Source organism: Saimiri boliviensis, chromosome 3 (assembly GCF_048565385.1).
Source record: "Saimiri boliviensis isolate mSaiBol1 chromosome 3, mSaiBol1.pri, whole genome shotgun sequence".
NCBI lineage: Eukaryota > Metazoa > Chordata > Mammalia > Primates > Cebidae > Saimiri > Saimiri boliviensis.
Genome location: NC_133451.1, coordinates 52,798,175 through 52,817,270, shown reverse-complemented (window position 1 = coordinate 52,817,270; position 19,096 = coordinate 52,798,175).

Here is a 19,096-nt window from a genome sequence, read left to right as displayed (position 1 = left end):
ATCTCATATCAAACATATACATATCAAACTTATAGAAACAGAGAGTGTAATGGTTTCCAGGGGGCTGGCAGTGGAGGAAATGGGAAGATTTTATAAAGGGGTACAAACATTTAGTTAGACAGAAGGAATAAGTTCTGGATATCTAATATACAGCATGGTGGCTATAGTTAATAATAATGCATTGTACACTTGAAATTTACTAAGACAGAAGATCTTAGGGATTCTCATCACGAAAAAGCTAACTATGTGAGGTGATGGAGATATTAATTAACTTGATTGTATACATCATTTTACGACATATACTTGAATGTATGTGTATGTATTCATATATACGTGTATAGATTATATATGTATACAAAGTACACATATATTGAAACATCACTTTGTACACCTTGAATATATACAATTTTTATTTGTCAATTATACAGAAAACCTGGGGGGAAAAGTTGTGAGGATTCCATTCAAACCAGGTGTCCTGGCTCCACTGCCCTGCTCTTAACCACTGCTCCACGTGGCTCTTCAGCTTGGGATGGATACCCACTTCAGTATAATACTGATAATATCCCACAAGGGAAAAATTAAAGATGAAGAACAACAATAGCCAGCAAAGGTCTACATCCTTTAGTCTTCTTTTCTCCACCTCACCCAGGCAAATGGCTGAGGCTAAAATAGTACTTTCCAAAGCGCCTGAACAGGGGTATGCATCGGAGTACTCGACACAGGGTAGAATCATCTGTGATGCATTTTAGGCCATTCTCTTGGTAGCTAATTTCCCCTAACCCCTCTCTTCTCACTCCAGTGCCCCAGCAGCTCTTGGCAGAGGCTTAAGTGGGTCACCCGGGGCAGCTCTGGCTTGAGCTCTGCTTGCTGCCTCTGGCCTTATCTGCAATGAAGCAGCCGTTGCTTGCTGTACAGCAATTCTCAGAGGTCGTCTGAGGCAGCTGCAAGCTTGGCTGGAGTTAACACAATTCGTTAAGCAGGCGATGAGTCCTCCAAAGCTGAGTGAACGCCTGCATAGCCAACATATTGACACGATTCCAAGTGGCTTCCTTCTGTCCTGGCCTCTGTTACCCATGCTGGATATGCCAGTAGTTCATGCTCTTGACTTGAACCTCTGCTACTGTAGTGCTGTGAAGACATAGGACTTAGAGCTCAATTCAGCTACACTTTTTTAAGTGCCAATGAAAGGAAAAATCACTGTGCAGGAGCAAAGGGCTGCAAAGGGAAAAATCACTGTGGAAGAGGCAAAGAGCTACAACATTAACATCTACGGAGAATTTATTATGAAATCTCATTGGGAAATTTCAAGTGTTCTATCAATTAGCCCTTCCTACCACAATATGCAGTATTACTTATGTTCTTTAGGTGAGGAAAATGAGAAGACAGAGAAAGTGACTTCATCACAGTCTCACAGCTAAAAAGTAGCACAGTTGATTTAAAGCCATTCCTGTGACCTCACGCCTCTGCTTCCCCACCACAATATGGTGGTTTGCTAAAGGAGCTTACGGTTAAGTGAGCAAGCCCAATGTATAAAAAACTAACAGAGCACAAGATAGAATTTAAAAGTGGCCATAACAGAGGTTCAAATAGAAAAGAGAGGAAGGATCAAAGTCATTGCAACTAGGAGGCTTAGACAAAGAGATTGCTTTTGAGCTAGATCTTGAAAACTAAGTAGGCTATAGAAGCTGTATGAGCAAAAGGACAGAGTCATAGAAGAGAGTGCAGCAGAAACTACCAGTTGTTCACAAACATCCATTTTCTCTTCCTCCTACACGTGGCCAGATTATATTTCCTAAAACACCTGTGCAATTCAGTATGGCCACACTTCTAAACATTCTAGCTCAGGCATCCCCAAACTACGGCCCGCAGGCCACATGCGGCCCCCTGAGGCCATTTATCCGGCCCCCCGCCGCACTTCAGGAAGGGGCACCTCTTTCATTGGTGGTCAGTGAGAGGAGCACAGTATGTGGTGGCCCTCCAATGGTCTGGGGAACAGTGAACCGGCCCCCTGTGTAAAAAGTTGGGGGATGCCTGTAGCTAATGGAATATGAGTAGAAGTGATGACCAATGGGGCTGGTCCAGCCCCTTACATGGGCTTTCTGTCCATTTTATACCCTCTAACTCGCTGTAACAGAGATGACCAGGGCAACTCTGGAAGCTGTGTGCTGAAGATGGCAGAGCCCTCATCAGTTTGATTTCTTGACTTGACCTCATGGAGTAGAGCTCTCCTGCCTACCAGGAGTATCTATCTTGGATTGTTTAGTGAGTGAGAAATATACGAACTTCTACTGTGTTTGAATCATCCTGCATTGGGGTCTACTTGTGATAGAAGTTTGTGATAACATAAATAATACCAGTAGTATCCTTAAGCGAAGGTGAACAGAGAAGCATCCAGGCAATGTAGTGGGAGTAGCCTGGAAACCCAGTGTGGGTAGATTGAAGTGGACCACATTAAAGAGCTGACATTTCTCCTGTTAGCGGCAAGTAAGGTAAATCCACATTCTGACAAAATTAGTCTGTATATAGGCAAAATGAGTTTTGAAGCCTGCTTTTATGAGTATCTGACATTCAAAACTGTTTGCTGGGCACTAACATGAGTACCTCCTTACACAGTCAATCTTTTATTTTGCAAAGAAGTAAGCCAATAGAAATGATACCAATGCTTCATGTTTTGTACTTACCATTCTATTAATGAGCACCCATTGATTTGTTACAAGTTTTAGTATTAGTTCCACCAAAATATGCTATAATTGGCATCTGACAATGGAAGAGAATACCCAAGTTAGAAATACACAAATGCTTCTACTCTAAGGACAATTGAAGAACAAACAGAAACGAAGATTGCAGCTGGCATTATGCTGTCAGGGAAAGCAGAAAGTTGTAAAAGATATTCCTATGCTCTTTCACTTATACTTTTCCCAAGGCCAGAAATGTGGCAGACAGCCCAAGACAGACTGGAAATAAAAAGTATATGAAAACAATACTGCAGAAAAGAACAATGAAAAGTTAATTGGAAGTAGAAAGCGTGCACATTAGTGGGACCTTAGTTTTCAGAATCAACAGTTTCTCTCTAAATGCAACCTGAAGATGAGTATCGGACATGGTAGGAACATTGTGATAGGGTGAGAGGAGGTAGCGGGCTAAAGGGTTTCTCAATTTAGAGGAAGCATGAGATTGATTTTAAGAACACCAATTTTGGTGGACTCCAAGGGAAGTTAACCTGAGTAGGTAAGAAAAATAGAAACAGAAGTTAGAGTGCTAAACAATGTCAATGCAGATAAAGAAATTTAAAGATATATTGATCTCACAGAATGAACCAAAAACTCAGTCATGGAGCCACACCTAGATGCAGAGAAGCCAGGGGGAATGTAATTCAACTGCGTGCTTCTGAAGAAGAGAATATGGATTTTTATGACTGAGTGATCGTCTCAGTCACAATGTCCTTCTATGATTCATATTGTTATCTTAGAATGAAATTATATATCCCCTTTTTTTTATTTTGGTGTGTAGACAGACTGGCATTGGTCAACAAATAGTTATTGAATAAATAGGTGTGGCTAGCATTGCCAGGCTTTCCGAACTAGAAAAAGATGCCAGAGACTTGATTCCAGGCCTGAAAGACTTCATTATGTGTTATGTCATGGGTAATAAACAAAGGAAATGAGATCCAGGAAATCTAGGGTTATAATTTAGACTTTATCAGGCTGTTGCACTAGTTGAGCTGCAACAAAGGACAAAACTACAGGGACTTTAAGATAGATGTTCATTTATCTGTCACATAATAGTCTGGATGACAGTTGGTATGAGTCAAGCAGGAATGAGAGGAAGGGAGGGCAAACTTCTCTTCTTTTAAAGGTACAATCCAAATTTACACGGATTACTTTCTTTCACATCCCATTGGCCAGACCAAGTCACATGGCCAAAGCTAGGCACAAAACAGGCTGGAGGTATGGTTTTTCCTGGGGCAGCCACATGGGGCAGCAGAAACCTGTTTTTGATGAAAGAGGAGAATAAATATTGGAAGTCAGTCTTTGCTGACTTCACTAAAAAAGTCAAAAAGTTTCTATTCATACATGCTAATAATGTACCAACCTGGTGGAAAAGTCATGGAATGTTATGATGGTATGAGATTTTCACAAAGAGTAAGAACATCAAATTCAGCTCACTGGGAAGTGGACTTTAGAAATACTGTCAAAGAAAGAAGGTATGCTATCCAGAGCAGTGGTTCCCAACGTCACTGAGATATAATAATCTGGGAAGCTTTTCTTAAGATATCAGTGTCTAGGTTCCGGACATTCTGATTCAGGAAATGTGGGTAATGGCCTGGGCGTCTGAATTTTTTTAGCTCCCAAGAATAAATAGGATGTGCTGTTAAGGCATTAAAACCAATAATAAAGGGGAATTCAAAGACATTGTTGCCTTTATACTCAAACTTTCTTGGAAGCTTAAAGAATAAAAGTAATTTTAAATAAACAAACATCATTCGGTGTTTCTGAGAGGCTGCAGTCAGAACGATTTTAGATAAATGATTATGAAAAGACTGGGATTCAAAAGAGCTGGGTCTGTCTACTGGCTCTGCCACTTTAGACCTTGGCAAGTGTCTAAAGAGCTCCACACCTGATGCCCCTCCTCCATAAATGAAGGGTCAGCCAAAATGATTGCTTACAGCATTCTGTGATCCCACTTGTGGTTGGCCAATTCCTTGTATTCACTAGTTCATTTTAAGTAACATACAATTACAGTAAAAAGATTTAACGTTCAACAAATAGTTATAGAGCTCTTACTTTGTACTAGGCTTCGCTAAGAATATGAAGGGAGCAAAGATAAATGTGGTTAGTCCTTCAGACAGCCTCCAATATGTTATATCAACTGCAAAACTCTAAACCACACAACGCTGATCAGAGGCCCATTGGCGGTCACCTGGAAATGGTGGAAACTCACATAGGCTCCTCTCCAGTCTCTCTCTTTCTCTCTCTGTCTGTCTCTTTCTCTCATTCACTGTCTTCTCTTTCTCCTTTCCACTTTATTTTGTTTAAATTCAAGTTTTTCTAAGGTAGGCAGGTATATAATACTCTGCCATGGGAAAATATTAATCCTACAGAAACTCTTATTTTTTTAAAAAAATGTATTTTGAAAGGTATTTTCAAATTCCTACTTTTTTGTAACAGCTACCAGGAGCGAGTAATATGTAAACAGAAATATCTGATAAGATAGAGCTCATCTCGAGCAGAAACAACTCATGCAAAGGCTGCCCCCCTTCCATTTCCCTACGTTTCAGGAAAGAAAATGCAGATTCAGCAGGAATTTTACTCTGTGTGTGTATCTGTGTGTGTGTGTGTATATGTGTGTACACACATGCAGGTACATGTTTAATAGAAGAAAGGAGCAACAAGAAACACATAGCAGTAAAAAAAAAAAAAAAAGAAAGAAAGAAAGAAAGGAAACTCATACTCCTCAAAAAAAAAAAAGTTAATTCCTTTTTTGTGTAATCCAAACAGCTTTGATAATTGAGGTTTCCCAGAAAATCCTACAATATTTTTCTCAGCTTTCTCTGGCAGCCTCCACCTCGCTGTGGCTGTTAAGTGCTGAGAGGCTAACTACTGTTTGTTCCTTGGATACAAAAGGCATTCCATTCTCTCTGAATGGTTCTGTGCTTCTAAGGTCAGCAAACGCCCTCCCCCCTGCCAGCTCTCAATTGCCCTACTAGAAGAGGGTACAAGGGTGGGATCATTCAAAACACCAGAGTATCCAAAAACTTGGGAATGCACCATTTGATTACTGTTATTTTCCCACTTGCTTCCCTTTCCTCCATTATACTTTGTTTAGGTTAAAGTACTTTGCATCTCCCAGCAAATATTGTTTGGAAGGAGGGAAGAGAAACCTAGCCAAGAACAGGACAAGGAACTGGGCAAGATGATGCTGAATTGAGAGTGTGTCGAGTGATGCCATGTAAACTTTTCCACATTTCGTTTCTGAAAAGGGCTCAGCGTGGACTCCGTTACTAACACTGACCTTGGAAACACATAAGACTTCTTAATATATTGCTGTTAATCCTTAATTATTAATAAATTGTGAAGTTAAGCATGGGACTTACTATCAAAGCATTGCCCTTTAATCAATATCCAATAGAACCTCCATTTTTTCATCACCAATAATTCTTCCTAACAGTCTCCTTTCTGGTGGTCTTACCAAGCAATGAAAGAGGAAACAATAGTTGCATCTCTTTAATTACTATGTTGGATCTCTCATGAATGGCTTGAGGTGGTCCCAGGGAAATAAACAAGTTCTTGCTTTTTAGTTCATGTGAGATATGGATGTTTAAAGGGGCCTGGTTCCTCCCTCTCCCTCTTGCGCCTGCTCTCACCACGTGATATGCTGGCTCTCCCTTCACCTTCTGCCATGATTGTAATCCTCCTGAGGCCCTCACCAGAAGCAGATCCCAGCACTGTGATTCTTGTACAGCCTACAGAACCATGAGCCAGTTAAACTTCTTTATAAATTACCCAGGCCCAGGTATTTCTTTATAGTGATGCAAAGTAAAATAGTAAAACATACACCAAAAGCATGAACATTATTAAATGTCTCCATATTATTAGGTATTAACAACAGAAGTGTTTTGATCTTTTGACAAAAAAAAAATAAAATAAAAATGATGCAGATACAGGAAAGTATTCATGATCTGAAGCAATGATTGATTCTCAACCAGGGATGATTTTGCCTCCAGGGAATATTTGGCAAGGTCTTGAGCCATTTTTTGGTTTTTTGGCAGGGAAATGGGATTTGCTTGTTTATTTAGAAAAAGGATTGTGCTCTGTGGTCCAGGCTGAAGTGCAATGCCACAATCATAGTTCATGGTAGCCTCAAGTTCTTGGGCTCAAGCAATCCTCCTACCTCAGTCTCTGGTGTAGCTAGGACTACAGGCATGCCTCACTATGCCTGGCTTATTTTTTTTAATTATTTTTTGTAGATATAGGGGTCTCACTATGTTGCCCAGGCTGGTCTTAAACCTCTGGCCTCAAGACATCCTCCCACCTCAGCCTCCCAATGTGTTGAGATTATAGGCATGAGCCACCACATCCAGCCTGGAGGCATTTTTCATTGTCAAAGCAGAAGTCAGAAAAGTTTTATTAGCAACCAGTGTGTAGAGGCCAGGGTTGCTGCTAAATATTCTAAGATGTACAGGATAGCCCCCAACAACAAATAATTATCAGCCCAAAATGTCAGTAGTGCTGAGGATGACACACACTTTTTCAAGGTACCCTACCATAGGGCTCAAAGTGGCGAAGGGCATAAAGAACTTTTTTTTCAAAACTTTCATTTTGCTTCCCTACCCTGACCTGCCACAACTGGTCCCCATAGTTTTCTCCATTCTACACCGTGATCTACATTCTTTGGCCAAGATAACCCAATTACAGAGTGGACGGAGGCTTCTTCCCATTTTGGGCAATGTTTTATTGCTCTGCAGCAGGGGTCCTCATCACTGGAGTCAGGAGGGACAAGTCAAAAACACCTGATGAGCTTTTTTCTAACACCCCTCTCCAGCCAATTGTGATGTGTCTCGAAGTTTGCTGGAGGTGGAGGATGTGTGTGTGGCACAAGCTCCCCAGGTGGAGAGACAGCAAGGTAAACAGCCTATGCTATGCTCCCAGTTCTCACCCTCATGACAGCAGCCCCTTTCTCAGTCTTCATGACCTAGCAACTAAACTCCATAAATGCCTGGCAAAGTAGGGCCTTTCTCCATTATTCCAGCAAGCATCTGTCTTCAGGCCTGTTACTAGACATTTTTAATTCTACCTCTAAGGAGACAAGTATAGTCAGAAGCACCTCCCCAGGTGGCTTTGCTATGCATGCACAACCCTGCCTTAGCTGAGAGTCTCAGATGACAGGAGCTCATTGAAATGTAGTCTTGGACCCACATGCAGGTTGACAAAAATGTATGTGGGCTGGCTTGACCAAGGGCAGAAATTAAGCTTTCTTTGCTACAAAATTAATTGGCCAAGCTCCCTTTTGAGAATTAACAAATGTAAAGGAAGAACACAATTCTTCTCATCCAGGGAGTTGTGCTTCAACCAAGTGCTTCAGGTCTTCTTGTCACACTACTTCCAGTAGGGTACAATCAGCTGGATCAGAGGGGCTTTTTTTTAAGCTGTAGGACATAACACTTTTGACTTTTTGAGGCCAACAGTCCTTCTTAAAATGAAACCAGCATGCAAAGGGGACACATATACACTTCCCACCATTACCATGCAACGTAAATACAAAATAGAATTTGTGGGGAAAAGATGCACAAGCAGAGAAAGAGTAATGTACATGAGATGCTACTCCTAGGCTCTCACCATCATGTTGAGTTGACTGGACTGGATGTATACAGCAAGTGAATCAGTAGATACAGATAAAAACCATGTCACCCATGAGACTCTGCACACTAACATTGAGGAACCATGCAGCTGCAGGGACTGCTTGCTTGAGAAAATGACAGGGAGACTGTCCTGCTCAGCCCTGCTCTTTCATTGCATAACTCAGATCTTTTGAGACAGCTCTCAACTAAGTTTAAAAAAGGAAAGAAAGAAAGAAAGAAAGAAAGAAAGAAAGAAAGAAAGAAAGAAAGAAAGAAAGAAAGAGAAAGAAAGAAAGAAAGAAAGAAAGAAAGAGAAAGAAAGAAAGAAAGAAAGAAAGAAAGAAAGAGAAAGAAAGAAAGAAAGAAAAGTCTCTGGGCACAGTCAGATTAATCTCTCCTCCAAATCAGAAGGTAACAGAATGGAGCGGAATGGACTGAACAGGAAAGAATACAGTGAGCCCTTACAGCCAAGACGGCTGACTCTTACCTCCAAATGACCACGTTACCTCTCCAGCAAGGGTGTGGAACTGGGCTAAGGCTGAGATGGCTGAAATGACAAAAGTACAATTCAGAATATCGATAAAAACAAACTTCACCGAGCCAAAGAAGCATGTTGTAACCCAATGCAAGGAAGCTAAAAATTATGATAAAATATTTCAGGGGCTGAAAGATAGAATACCCAGTATAGAGTAGACTGTAACTGAACTAATAGAGCTGAAAAACACAATACAAAAATTTTATAATGCCATCACAAGTATTAATAGCAGGATAGATCAAGAGGAGGAAATAATCTCAGAGCTTGAAGACTGCCTTTCTGAAATAAGACAGTCAGACAAGAATAGAGAAAAAAGAATCAAAAGGAGTGAACATGAACAACATCTCCAAGAAACATAGGATTATGTAGAGACTTAATCTATAATGGACTGGTGTACCTGAAAGAGATGGGGAGAATCGAACCAATTAGGAAAACATATTTCCTGATATCATCCATGAGAACTTCCCCAACCTAGCTAGATAGGTCAACATTCAAATTCAGGAAATGCAGAGAACCCAAGTAAGACATGAGAAGATAACCCTCAAAACACATAATCATCAGATTATTCAAGGTCAAAATGAAAGAAAAAAAAATGTAGCTAGAGAGAAAGGCCAGGTCACGTATTAAGGGAAGCCCATCAGACAAATAGTGGACCTCTCAGCAGAAAGCTCTTTTTGCTTATAGCAAAAAGAGATTGGGACCCAATATCCAACATTCTTAAAAAAAAGAAATTCCAACCAAGAATTTCATATCCAGCCAAATTAAGCTTCATAAGCAGAAAAATAAGATCTTTTTTAGACAGGCAACTCCTGAGGGAATTTGTTACCACAGACCTGCCTTACAAAAGCTCCTGAAGGAAACACTAAATATGGAAAGAAAAGACTGTTACCAACTACTGCAAAAACACACTGAAGTACACGGACCAGTGACACTATAAAGCAATCACATAAAAAGTCAGCAAAATAACCAGCTAAGATTATGATGACAGTATGAAATTCACACATTTAAATACCAATCTTAAAGGTAAATGGGCTAACTGCACCAATTAAAAGACACAGGGTATCGAGCTAGATAAAGAACCAAGACCCATTGGCTTACTGTCTTCAAGAGACTTATCCCACATGCAATGACACAGATAGGCTCAAAATAAAGGGATGGAGGAAAATCTGTCAAGCAAACTAGAAAAAGAAAAAGAAAAAAAAAAACAAGAATTGGAAACCTAGTTTGTCGCAAAACAGACTTTAAACCAACAAAGATCAAAAAAAGACAAAGAAGGGCATTACATCATGGTAAAAGGTTCAATTCAACAAATAGATCCAACTATTCTAAATATATGTACACCCAACACAGGAGCACCCAGATTCATAAAGCAAGTTCTAAGAAACCTTCAAAGAGACTTAGACTCCCACCCAATAATAGTGGGAGACTTTAACAGCCTGCTGACAACGTTAGACAGATCATTGAAACAGAAATTAACAAAGATATTCAGGACCTAAATTGAGCCCTAGATCAAATGGACCTGACAGATAGCTACAGATCTCTTCGCCAAAAAAACAACAGAATATACATTCTTTACATCATCACATTGCACTTACTCTAAAATTGATCACATAATCAACAGTAAAACTTTCCTCAGCAAATGCAAAAGAACTGAAATCAACAAATAGTCTCTCAGATGACAGCACATCAAATTAGAACTCAAGACTAAGAAGTTTACACAAAACCATCAACTACATGGAAACTGAATAACCTGCTCCTGAATGACTTTTGAGTAAATTGTGAACTTAAGGCAGAAATCAAAAACTTCTTTGAAACTGATGAGAACAAACAAATAACATACCAGAATCTCTGGGACACAGATAAGGCTGTGTTAAGAGGGAAATTTATAGCACTAAACATCCACATCAAAAAATCAGAAAGATCTGAAGTTAACGACCTAACTTCACAACTAAAAGAACTAGAGACCAAGAGCAAATAAATCCCAAAGCTAGCAGAAGACAAGAAATAAACAAAATCACAACTGAGCTGAAGGAGATAGAGACATGAAAAACCACCCAAAAAAATCAACAAGGCTGGGCCCAGTGGCTCATGCCTGTAATCCCAGCACTTTGGAAGGCCGAGGTGGGTGAATCACAAGGTCAGGAGATTGAGACCATCCTGGCCAACATGGTGAAACTGCATCTCTACTAAAAATACAAAAAAAAAAAAATAGCTGGGTGTGGTGGCACACCCTGTAGTCCCAGCTACTCAGGAGGCTGAGGCAGAAGAATCACTTGAACCCAGGAGGCAGAGGTTGCAGTGAGCCAAGATTGTGCCACTGCACTCCAGTCTGGTGACAGAGAAGGACTTCATCTAAAAAAAAAAAATAGACTTCTAGATACATTAATAAAGAAGAAAAGAGAGAGGATCCAAATAAACCCAATCAGAAATGATACAGGGGATAGTACCACTGACCCTACAGAAATCAAAACAATCATCAGAGAATATTATAAACACCTCTATGCGCATAAACTAGAAAAATCTAGAAGAAATCAATACATTTCTTGACACATACACCCTCCCCTGACTGAACCAGAAAGAAATTGAATTCTTGAGTTCCCTCTCTCATTCTATGAGGCCAGCATCATCCTGATACAAAAAACTGTCAGAGATACAACAAAAAAAGAACACTTCAGGTGACATCAGTGCAAAAATCCTTAACAAAATACTGGCAAACTAAATCCAGCAGCACATCAAAAGCTTATTCACCATGATCCAGTAGGCTTCATTCTTGGGATGCAAAGTTGGTTCAACATAGCAAATCAATAAATGTGATTCATCACATAAACAGAATTAAAAACAAAAACCATGCAATCATCAAAAACCACAAAGACGCAGAAAAGATTTTTGACAAAATTCAACACCCCTTCATGTTAAAAACTCTCAATAAACTAAGTATTGAGGGAACATACCTGAAAATAATAAGAGTCATCTAAGACAAACCTACAGCCAACATTGGCACAAGACAAGGATGCTCTCTCTCACCACTCCTATTCAACATGGTATTAGAAGTCCCGGCCAGAGTAATCAGGCAAGAGAAAGTAATAAAGGGCATCCAAACAGGAAGAGAGAAAGTCAAACTATCCCTGTTTGCAGATGACATGATCCTATATCTAGAAAACCCCATTGTTCCAGCCCAAAAGCTTCTTAAGTTGATAAACAACTTCAGCAAAGTCTCAGGATACAAAATCAATGTGCAAAAATTGCTAGCATTCCTATACACCAACAACAGGCAAACCAAGAGCCAAATCACAAAACTGCCATAAAAAGAATGAAATACCTAGGAATACAGCTAACTAGGGATGTAAAAGGTCTCTACAGGGTAAACTACAACCCACTGCTCAAAGAAAATGGAGATGACACAAACAAACAGAAAAACATTCCATGCTCATGTACAGAAAGAATCAATATTACTAAAATGGCCACATTGCCCAAAACAATTTATAGATTCAATGCTATTCCATTAAACTGTCATTGACATTCTTCAGAGAACTAGAAAAAAAAACGATTTTAAAATTCATATGAAACCAAAAAAGACCCCCAGATGGTCAAGGCAATCCTAAACAAAAAGAACAAAGCTAGAGGCATTATGCTACCTAACTTCAAACTATACTACAGGGCCACAGTAACCAAAGCAATATGGTACTGGTACAAGAACAGACACATATACCAACGAACAGAGTAGAGAACCCAGAAATAAGACCACACACCTGCAACTATCTGATCTTCAACAAACCTGACAAAAACAAATAATGGGGAAAGAAGACCGTGTTCAATAAACAGTGTTGGCATAACTGGCTAGCCATATGCAGAAGATTGAAGTCCAACACCTTCCTTACACCATATAAAAAAAATTAACCCAAGATAAATTAAAGACTTAAATATAAAACCCAAGGCTACAAAAACCCTGGAAGACAACCTAGATAATGCCATTCAGGACATAGGCATGGACAAAGATTTCATGACCAAGATGCCAAAAGCAATTACAACAAAAGCAAAAATTGACAAATAGGATCTAATTAAACTAAAGAGCTTCTGCACAGCGAAAGAAACAGACTATCAACATAGTAAACCAACAACCTACAGAAAGGGAGATATATTTTTCAAAACTATGCATTTGACAAAGATCTACTATCTAGCATCTACAATGAACTTAAACAAATTTACAAGAGAAAAACCAACAGCCCCATTAGAAAGTGAGTGAAGAACATGCACAGACACCTCTCAGAAGAGGGCGTGCATTCAGTCAACAATCATATGAAAAAAAACCACTCAATATCCCTGATCATTAGAGAAATGCAAATCAAAATCACAAGGAGATACCATTTTACACCAGCCAGAGTGTCTATTATTATTATTATTATTATTATTATTATTTTGAGACAAGATCTTACTCTGTCACCCAGGCTGGAGTACAGTGGCACCATCTCGGCTCACTGCAACCTCTACCTCTCAAGCTCAGGCAATTCTTCTGCCGCAGCCTCTCAAGTAGCTGGGACTAGAGGTGCGTACTACCATGCCCAGGTAATTTTTGTATTCTTTGGTAGAGACAGGGTTTCACCACGTTGGCCAGGCTGATCTCGAACTCCTGACCTCATGTGATCTGCCTGCCTTGGCCTCCGAAAGACTGGGATTACGGGTGTGAGCCACCATCCCCAGTCAGAATGGCTATTAAAAAGTCAAAAAAATAACAGATTCTAGAAAGGTTGTGGAGAAAAAGGAATGCATATACACTGTTGGTGGGAGTGTAAATTAGTTCAACCATTGTGAAAGACAGTGTGGCAATTCCTCAAAGCCCTAAAGACAGAAATACCATCCAATCCAGAAATTCCATTACTGGCTATATACACAAAGGAATATAAATCATTTCATTATAAAGCTGCATGAATGCATATGTTCATTTCAGCACTATTCACAATATCAAAGACATGGAATCAATCTAAAAATCCATCAGTGGTAGCCTGGAAAATAAAATGTAGTGCATATACACTATGGAATACTATACAGCCATAAAAAAGAAAAAGATTACATACTTTATGGAAACATGGATGGAGCTGGAGGTCATTATCCTTAGTAAACTAACACAGGAACAGAAATCCAAATACACCATGTTCTCCACTTATAAGTGGGAGCTAAATGATGAGAATACATGGATACATAGAGAGGAACAACATACACTGGGGCCTATCAGAGGTAAATGGTGGGATGAAGGAGAGGATCAGGAAAAATAACTATTGAGTACTATGCTTAATACCTAGGTGACAAAGTAATCTGCCCAACAAACCCCCATGACACACACATTTACCTATGTAACAAACCTGCACATATACCCCAAACTTAAAATAAAAGGCTTTTTTTTAACAAAAGTGTTGTGAAGAGGTAATGTTTAGTATAAACCTTTTCATTCTAGAGACACTAAGTCCCAAAGTGGACTGCCCAAAGTAAAAATCAAGTCATACCATCTGTACCATTTTTATTAATGTGTGTAACAATAAATATAATCAGTTCTTTTAAAAAAGAACATAGTGCATTGCACATGAAAGCATGCACTCATTACTAAAACTTATATTTTGATTGTATGTGTCTTTGAATGCATCTGTCTTTGAATGAGTAGTAAGGTAAAATGTACTTCTTACTGATGATCGTGGTCAAAGCCTAGATTCTAGTTTCTCTCTCTCTCTCACTGTCTCTCTCTCTCTCTCTCTCTCTCTCTCTCTCTCTCTCTCTCTCTCTCTCTCTCTTTTCCTCCCTCTCCCCCTCCACTCTACCCCACATGCTTTATAAGGGAAAATCAAAAGGGAAGATTTATCTCTTATAAATATACACATATACACATACATTCATGAAAATGTTAGCACTTAAACTGAGCTTAGAAAATGTCCATGAAACCAAACCATTAAGTAAGGTTGTTCAGGCTGACAGTCATGGTTATGTATCTCACACTGAAGAGGGCTAGGAATGCTGTGTAGGCCAATGGCCTTCTAAACTACCCAGCTGACCCTCACCGGAGAACCTGCTGGCTTCTCTCCTTCCTAAACCAAGCTCCTGCTGAGATTGCATTCCAAGCCCCTTATCAGTTCCTGAACTGTGTTGGGTGGAGGCTACCATGGGTTAAGATTCATTCACTATATCTTACATATTGATCTTACTTCATCCTAAAAAACCACCCTGGAATGTCATCCATTGAATGGATTATCCCAACAGGCTCAGGAATGTAATACACTGTACCCAGTTTCTTACAGTTTGGGAGGACATACTGGAGCCAAGAGGGAAAGCCACGTCTTCTGACTCCGAAGCCCAGGTTCATTCTCACCACACTGGAAGTCTTAGTTCGGTCTTCTGAGCTGAAGATGGGTGTGCGGAAGATTACTGAAAGAGCCGTCGGCCTCAACTGTCGTGAAGGAGAAAAGAAATGTAGGCAGGTGGCCAGATCTCAAGCTTCTGCACAGGGCTCTGGAGCTGAGGTGGTTTTGCAGAGTTGTCCAGCCTTAAGGCAAGGGGTCCTGGCCTTCATACTCCCATCTACTCTTAGGCAAGTGTTTAGATTCTGGATGACCCAAGAAGAGGATGTGACCCTAGGTAATTTGGCTCTTCTTTACTGAGGACAATGAGCAGAGAAGAACTCAGGTGAGAATCGCCAGCTGCCAACACTCCCCAGATCTAAAGAAATTCGTGTCTCAGTCCCTCAAGGAGGTCTTGGCAGAGTCCTGCAGCATTTGCCACATCAACAGCACAAGTTCTCCCTTAGAAATCTACTCCATGCTTGCTATGCTCAGCTCCAACAAAATTAAATGCTGTGCACGTGGGAAATTTAAAAAAAAATAAACGCTGCCTGTTTCAGCTCTACCACTTGCTGTGTAATCTTAATTTGGCAGCTTGATGTCTCTGTGCTTCAGTTTCCTCATCTGGAAAAATAAAAATAATAACCATATCATGGGATTTTCCAGACTGAACACTGTTCCTGGCACATAAGCACCTGGCGAATGTTTCTTGTTAAAGTTGTTACACTTTTGCTTTGCTCCCTGGTTGACCATCCTCTTACTTTGTATAAAAAGTGCTTTCAAGTCAGATACCAGTGAGTATCAGTTATAGAAATGTCCCAATCTCCCAGGAACCTTAGTTCAGGACTTTGGCCCACTGTTTATTTTGATCCTACAACTGCTGCTGCCACTTTACTTCACTCACTACCACTGAGAGTATGATTCTTTAAGGAATACTTCAAGAGACTTCTTTATGAGTACTTGAAGCTCTACTGGGCTCACTCCAGGACAGTAGGAGTTTAAATAATTCATGAGAGCAATGCCTGCAATTGACGAGGACAAGGCAAATTGCATAAGAGCAGCTTATCCCATACATTCCATTACGTGTTCTTTGATAGCACAGCTGGCATGGAACTCAGCCATGCCTTAAGAAAATGCTCCAAGAAAGGCAAGAAAAATATTTAAAGGATAGTTAAGCCCAAAAGGGATGTGAAGATGATAGCCACCAGGATGATAAACATAAAAGAGGTACTACATGTTTTAGCCTGGTTTGGAAATGGTTCCTTTGAGAACCGGGCAATTTCCCTGTTCAAGAGGATACGCTAAACAGAGTGTGGTTTTCTCCACACAGAGCCCTTGAAAATTTTTTAATGCTCCTGACAAAATGAATGTTGGATGGTGCTTTATGTTGTCAGATAATGAAGATGTTATACAATTCTCTGATGCTATGAGAAAGCATTGCATTACACAGATAAAGATTGCATGACTACACTGGTCAGTGTAAAAGAGAAGATATTGTTGGAATGACAGTTGTATCCTTAAAATACATCATATCATCATAAAGATGAAAACGAGTTTGTCTCAGAGGGCCAGCATGCTGCATAAACCAGGATGCCCAATCATATAACTTATCTGGGCTGCCGTAACTTTGTTTGCAATAAAGTCATAAGCCCACTGCCTACTTTTCAACACAATTGTCAAATACAACTATTCAATTTATTCCTGTCATCCATGTTTTTTTTCCATTTCCAAGCCATTGCTTATCCATCTCCCTTTACCCAGAGCTTTCCTCCCTCTATTTTCATCAGACAAACCTCCTCTCCACCCTTTAAGGTTCATTTCAAATGTCAGCTTTTAATGAAAGCTTTTCTGAGCTCATCCTCTGCAAACTAGACATGATCATTCGATGTAAACTTTAATCACATCTGGTCTGAATCTTCCTCACGGCTGTAATCATACCCTGCCTTGCCTTGGGTTCCTTTATTTATTTATCAACTCTTATTTTTTCCTCTATCTTATAAGCTTTTTAAGGTGGAAAATATGTCTTAATCCTCTTTACACTTTCTGCAATACCTGGCACTGTGCCTCACACTTCAAAATGCTCAATAAAGGTAGTTGAATGTATCAATAACACTTTCCCTCTGACAGTTTGGGATTCACTATTCATCATTTTATCATCCCTGTATTTCCTCTCTCTCCCCTGCTCACAGAAGTCAGCACAAAGTGACCTCAGCTATCTCTTGAAAATACCAGAAGATCAGAGGTTAGAAATTCAACACTCTGTTTGTAAAAGGTTGCCACCTCTCCATCTTCCTAGGAGTTATGGGATTCCAGACCTCAAAAGCCCTTTACATAATATTCTAGTCTGGGATTAAGTGAACTGCCCCAGGTCACATATCAAGTTAAGGGCAGACATAGGACTAAAATCTAATGTGAGGATGGGATCTTTTGTTGTTCAATTCCGTTGTTAAAGCTAGTGTCTGAATTTTTCCCTGTGGGTTGAGCTGACTTGTTCTAGGAATATGACTTTTTTGAGTATAAGCCTACAAATATTAAACTGTCAAAACAATATTGGTAAGAAACCTTGGATTTACTTATAAGTTGACTTACATAGCCAGCATATTCTCCCCAATTCAAAGTTTCAATGATGAATATATCAGATTTCAATACAAACAAGCATATACTTGTTTGTGACAAAAACACTTCTGATTTTGTTGGTCCTATAGAGAACATCCAAAGAAAAATGAAGTTCAAGTAGAAACATTTTGCTGATTTTACTCTCAGAAGAGCTCAACCACACACCAAAGTCATAGATGAATAATGCTTCAAATGAAGTAGAAATAATGAATCAATAACATGACTGGCAAACCCTGGGGAATGGATCAGAGTTTTGAAAAATCTTCACAGAAGATTTTCTTCCAGGAAGCTATTGCAACATCCAAACGCCTTTATTATGGGCACAGTGTGATTTCTATGGAGTAGAAACTAAGCAATATACTTTCTGCTCCCTTCCATTTTTCATGTGATTGGCTATAACCTCACGTTCTCATGTTTAAGCATAACCTAAAAATGGTCTTCATCGTGCTAAATTAAGACAGTTTTATACCCTATGACTGTCTGATGTTCTAACATTCTTTTTTTTTTCTTTTTTTTAATTGCATTTTAGGTTTTGGGGTACATGTGAAGGACATGCAAGATTGTTGCATAGGTACACACATGGCAGTGTGGTTTGCTGCCTTCCTTCCCCTCACCTGTGTCTGTCATTTCTCCCCATGCTATCTCTTCCCGCCTCCCCACGCCCCCATCCCTCCCCCATTTCCCCCCAACGGACCCCAGTGTGTAGTGCTCCCCTCCCCTTGTCCATGTGTTCTCATTGTTCAACACCTGCCCAAGACTGTTTTTGGAGAGGCATTTCTCAAGCTTCAGTTCCTTTGTGAGGCCTGTGTGTGTTATTCTTTTCAAGGTGATTATCCCATAGGTGAGCATAGGTGACACAGCTTCACACTCATATTGTGAGGTTCAATACCAAATGCCTGGTGATTGTATCTGAGTATAAGGAAGGATGTTGGAGCCATTTAACAAAGTCTCCCAAGGGCCTGCACATCCAAAGAGAAGCAAATACTTGTGCTATTATATGGTGAATCCAGAACCCTAAACACACAAAATAAGGAAACTTGGATACAGGCAGATTTACCTTTTCAGATCTCTTTAGGTGATGAGAGGTCATAGCTAAGATTTATTGCATAATAAAAACAACTTTCAGTTCATCTATTTGTTATCCTGGACAGGTCTTTAAGGGAAAGTTCATATAAAACAGAAGATCAAGAAATTGCATAAAGCATACAAACAAATGTAGATTATAAGGAAAATTCTTCTGGTTTGGAACAGATGAGAATTGACCAAGAAAGAATGCTTCTGGCGTTG